The sequence below is a fragment of the Thunnus albacares genome, chromosome 13 (assembly GCF_914725855.1).
Source record: "Thunnus albacares chromosome 13, fThuAlb1.1, whole genome shotgun sequence".
Classification (NCBI taxonomy): Eukaryota; Metazoa; Chordata; class Actinopteri; order Scombriformes; family Scombridae; genus Thunnus; species Thunnus albacares.
In genome coordinates this window covers 30,112,035-30,118,401 of record NC_058118.1, presented here as the reverse complement: position 1 = coordinate 30,118,401, position 6,367 = coordinate 30,112,035, and positions in this window count along the sequence as shown.

The window sequence follows — 6,367 nt, the reverse complement described above, 5'->3', positions numbered from 1 at the left end:
TCATGCTGCAGTTTCGGGGTGTAAAATGAAATTTTGACACTTGACAACATGCTTTTAATTTACACTAATCCAAAGTAATAATTAGAGATATGTGTGTATTAATGAGAGTAATAAATGTAATATGTCTGACCTTTGACCTTCTTGAGGCTGAATGAACAGCAGCTACAGCGGCCGTGAAACCAAAAGCAGACGAAGAAGAAGAGCGTAACCTCTGTTAAGTTTTACCGCGTCACACACCAGCTGAAGACCTTTAAATTAAAAGTGATGTCAAAACTAAAATTAAGTTATAAAATCACATACTGAAATGTTTAAAAAGCATTTGAATGGGCTCGTTTATTTAACGTCAGAATAACGACATGAAAAACATTATAATTTGTCAAGTTTAATGTTAATTTTCTAACTTTTTATTGTATATGCATGTATATTTCATTTTATTAGGAACACCTGTGTGATCTAATGCAATTCATTACAACAGCTCTGCCATCAATTCTACTTTTACGAAGCTTATACTGATAATTCTACTTTATGTGTATTAATGAGGTCGTAGTTGGTGCTGATGGTGTACCAGAGTGCATTATATTGAAAAGTGTTCCTAATATTTTGTCCACTCCATTAGCATACTTGAGGACTGCAAAATATTAGGAACACTTTTCAGTATTTAATTAATAATTGTATTAGATTGCACAGGTGTAACCTGATAAAGTGTCCAGTGAGTATGTGTGTGTAATTTTAAAAGTTTTACACACATAATTTGAGAATTTCAGAGGTTAATAGTTTTAAAACTTTTTTTAAATTTGTACAATATTCTGTTATCTTTTAGTTTTTGCTTTTTTTTGTTTTCTTTCCTCCTTTTGTTTTTGTTTGCAAATTAAAACAATAAAACATAACAACAACACTGAAAGTATGAAAACTCTATGTAGTAAAATAATGAATGAAAGGAGAAAAAACATTATTATAGAATTGTATTTTCTAATAATGCACATTATATTTAGTTATACATAACTTTTATTTTAATAATTTAAAAAAAGCATTAACAAGCTTCAATTTAAGTGTGTAAGTGTTGTCTGTTACACAACCAGCAGTCAGATATGTAGGAAAAAAGAAATCATGCAAAAGACAATTTTGAATTCCTCCAGACTGTCGGCCACAGACTACCAGCCAATTAACACCTTACAACCGATAAAACAAAAACATCCTTTATACGAGACAATCAGTGCATCTTAATATCCATACACACTGAAAATCACTTGGTTAAAATTTAACCCTGTTTGGGTCGATACAGCATCAACACGACTTTAACTTTAACTAACAAGCTTTAGTTAAAAACTGTCACAAATGTTTTGTTTCTTGTACAAAACAATGTGCATATGACATTCAAAAGATACACAAGTTATTAACAATCAATAGCAAACTGTGACACATAAGTTTAAAAAGAGTAGAGTCCCAACTCAACAGTTAAATAAAGAATAACAATCAAACTGGCTTAAAAAACCCAGTTTTTAGTGTTTAGAAATTTTTTTTATAATGAACAGAATTCAAACATTGTGATGCATTAATAAACCAACATATTGCTATTAATTCATACAGGATAATAGTGTATAATTATTAGTATAAATATAATAATTTGTACCAGTGGCCTTAACTGTCTACATTTCATCTCATGGTCTTCTAATTAATGCAAATAATCTTGCTTTTATTTTGACAAGCTTACATTATTTATATCTAGTTGACATTGTGGGTAGATTTGTACTTTGTATTATGTGTCCTGTGTGTTTTTTGCTTTGTTCTGTTTGTTATTGTGCTGTTATATGTTTTAATTGTAATGGACTGCAGATGAAAATTAGCTATAAACTAACTCTGGTACATCAAATGGTAACATTTATGTTTAACACTGTACATGGTCCTAATCAATAAATAAGACATAAGTACGCAGCAAAACAGGTTAAAAGTCTCTGACCCAGATCTTGTTTGAACATATGAGTCTGATAACTGAACCTGACGCCTGTTAACAGTCGGCTCCTTCTTCTCATTGTCTTCTTAGAGTTTATTGTACATTAATATTCAGCATTTTTATTAGACACATTCAAATATTCACTACGTGAGTTATCAAATGCAAAAGCTGGATCCTGTTCACAATGACCTGACTGTGAAAAACCCTGAAGTATCCTGGCACGTAAACACAACATCCAAATAATAATAACTTTATTTTACTGCAGTAAAACTACAGCAGTTAATGATTGTTCACAGAGACGGCAGATCCACATAATCAGGTAATCTTTCTTTCTTTTCCTTTATTCAACAAGACAAAAGTCTCACTGAGATAAAAAAAAATCTCTCTTTAAGAGAGACTTGGCCAAAAAGCAGCATAAGAACAGTGTTATGACAATAAATTAAGAACATTATATTATAAACAGGCAAAGACACATCAGACATTACAAAAGAACATAAATGTTATCCAGTTAAAGTGCATGTGCAGGTATGAAGGCTCTAAACTGTCAAAAATAAAGTAAATAATAAAAAAAGACAGATTAGAATCAGCTCTTATGCATTTAATATACAATATAAACCATAAACTAAAGTAATTATATGGTGCCTTGGCATTTCTGAGGTTTAGCAAAGAAACAAACGGGAAAAAGAACAGAATAAAAGAAGAACAATGAAGAAGGACAGAGCGAGGAATAAGAGAAGAATAGAAACGAACATTTCTAAAGAAGAGATAAGGAGGGTTGTGTGTGAACTGGGTGTCCATCTTGTTTCTGTTTCCCTCTGTCACCTGTCTTCAGGTAAACCATTAACCAGCAAATGGCCATAAAACTCCACTTTATGGAAAGTTTCATGATGGCGGCAGGTCGTAAAGACTGAAGCCTTTTATGGCCTCGCTGGCTGTTGTTGCTCACCTTGACACAGTTTGTATGTGAGCAAAATGTCGGCGAGGGCCGAGTTTAACCCCAAAAACTTCAAACACAAGCTGCTCCTCCTCTTCTGTTAGCTTAGCTTAGATGTAGCTAGCTAGTTAAGATGCAGCACTTTGTCAAGAAAGCAAAGCAAAGAATCACTGCCCACATTTATGTGTTTTTTTTAGAGATTCAAATATGTCTGTTGTGCCCTTTGATGTCGGTGTTCCTGGATTAAAAAACAACAGCTAGCTACCTCGCTACATCCATAAGAAACGACAACAGAAAAATGGCAACAAGTCAAGAGGAAGTGGATGCATCTCTACAGGTTGATGTTAGTCGACCTACAAAAATAACAACTGGTGGAAAGTAACTAAGCACATTTACTCAAGTGCTTACGTACAATTTTGAGATGGAAGATTTGACACAACGGATAATATAACAAGCTTTTAAAATACAACACATTGTTAAAGATGAAACCAGTGGTTTCCAACCTTTTTGTCTTCTGACGTCTTACAAAAAGCAGTGTGTAGTCGGGGTCACATTTCACATGTCTATGAGTTGTTAACAGCTCCACCAAATAGTGATTTTTCCCTCTAAACTTCTCACATGCTTTCATTTCAATAAATGTTCAAATGATCCAATATTTCAGCAAAAATCAAAGATTAGAGAAAAAGTCCAAAAACTGAAAACAGATTTGTGTATCAGAACTTTGTTTTTTCTTCTTTCCTCTCCCATTAATCATCTCACCACCCCTCAGATTTATCTGCTGACCCTTTGGAGGGGCCTGACCCCTAGGTTGGGAACCACTGGACTAAACTAGCTAACTGTATATAAAGTAGTGTAAACTAGCTCCACCTCCAGCAGCTACAACAGTAACATGCTGCTCTAACACTGATGCTTCACTATTAATAATCTAATGATGTCATATATAATAATATATCAGTCAGAGGGACCAAACCACTACTTTTACTGCAATACTTTAACTACATCAAGCTCATAATACTTATGTACTTTTACTGCAATACTTTAACTACATCAAGCTCATAATACTTATGTACTTGTACTGCAATACTTTAACTACATCAAGCTCATAATACTTATGTACTTTTACTGCAATACTTTAACTACATCAAGCTCATAATACTTATGTACTTTTACTGCAATACTTTAACTACATCAAGCTCATAATACTTATGTACTTTTACTGTAGTAGTGTAGTGTATCTATCTTCTTCCACTGCTGGAAGTTGGTCACTGACTCTTGGTCCGCAAGTCATGAAAGACGTTGAACTCTGCTTAGTCAGGATCTAAAGTGTAGTCTGACATGTCTCTCGGTCAAGTCAGGACAAGAATTTATGACTTTATGATTGCATAATGTGACACTGTGATCATGTCGGGTCCATCCCAATACTCACAGGTGTGTTTTAAGATAGTGATGAATAGTATCAGAGCTCAGTGGGACACATTTGAATAACGAGCTTTGTACAAATGGATCAACAAAGCTCAGATGCTTTGTTTGTTTTTATTTTATTTACACAAGATGGACAAATAAGAATCAAATACAGTAAAAACACAGTGAGGGAATAATGCAATTAATAACGTTATTTAGGTGCATGTCTACTGTACATGAAAGACACATAATTTTGAATAATTTCTGTCTGATAAAGTTATTAAGGAGGGATATGTGTAATGGCTGTTTTATAAATTCTGTTTAAGCCTCTTTAGTCAGTAGTATTGATGCATTTCTATGAATACACCAGGATATAGCCCAAATACATTTTTAAATCACAATATTACAATAGAAGAAGTTAAAAGGGCTGTAGATAAAGCAAAATCTGGAATTGAAGGTATCCCAAATGAAGCTTTGAAATCCCCACATCTCTTACAGGTCTTTTCAAAACATGCTTTGAACATGGTATAATCCCGACAGTACGGTACAAGTCCATTATTAAGCCTGTTCCAAAGGATCCCCCTTAATTATAGAGGCATCAGTCCTCTTTGTACAGTTTATAAATTGTATTCTAATATACTGAACAACAGGCTCACACAACATTTAGAAATGGGACAGTATCTTGTCGATGAGCAGAATGGATTTAGAAAGAAACGAGCCTGTATTGATCATATACATTCAGTACCGACTGTTATTAGAGCTAGAATTGCCAAAGGTTAACCTACTTTCGCATGTTTTGTTGACTTTCAAAAGGTGTTTGACTGGATTAACAGAGATCTGCTTGCTTTTAAACTTACGGAAGCAGGCGTGGATGGTAGATTTTATAGAGCAATACAGACCTTGTATAGTTGCCCTGTTGCCTGTGTTGAGATCAATGATATGTTTACTGACTGGTTTGATACACCTTTTGGAGTAAAACAAGGTGATATACTTTCCCCAACTCTTATTGCATTATTTGTGAATGACTTAGCCCTACAGATTAAAGTGACATTAAATTGGGTATTTTATTATATGCAGATGATATAATTTTATTGGCTGAGTCTGAATCTGATTTACAGAATATGTTAAACATGGTTAGTTTGTGGTGTTCTAAATGGAGATTAGCAATAAACAAGAGTAAAACACAAATAATACATTTCAGAAAGAAAGGTATGGAAAGAAGTACACAAATACTTTTGGTTTGGTTCAGTCACCTTTGAGTATGTTAGTGTCTATAAATACTTGGGTTTCTTTTTTGATGAATTTATGACTTATGAGGCTGGAATTCGGCCCCTTGCTGGCTCAGCTGGGAGAGCTCTGGGATCAGTTATTAACAAATTGAAAGTATGTAATGATCTTGGTTATTGTACATATACTAAACTCTATGATGCATGTGTCTCCTCCGCATTGAATTATGCTGCAGGCGTTTAAAAGAATCTAATACTATAGACTCTATGCAGAATAGAGCTATACGATGTTTTTTGGGGGTTCATAGATTTGCTCCGATTCCCGCAGTTCAAGGATAAATGGGCCGGGTATCAGGGTCTATACAACGAAAATGTGAAATGATCCGATTGTGGAACCGTCTAATCAAATTGGTAGAGGATAGGATAAATAAGAAAGTATTTATGTGGAGTAAATTATACAGTTCTCCAGTTAGAGGAGGTGGATATGCTGTATATCTATAGGAATAACCTGTGCTGTAATGTTAATTCTATTAAAAATGAAATTTTACTGAAATTTGAAGAAAAATGGTTTTGTAAATGTTCTGTCAAAGCCAAAATTAAGAACATATATACATATGAAACAGAATTTTGGCCCTGAATTATATGTAACATCTGGTTTATCTAGAAGCCAAAGATCTTTGATTGCACAGTTGAGAGCTGGTATTCTACATCTGGCCATTGAGATTTGCCATTTTCTATTGTACTGTACAAACTATGATGACTTAAGAGAGTTACTGTTTCATGAAATTGCTCGACTAAACCCTGAAATATTTTGGTGTTCAGATGAGCAAAAACTAGAATGGCTGTTTAATTTTG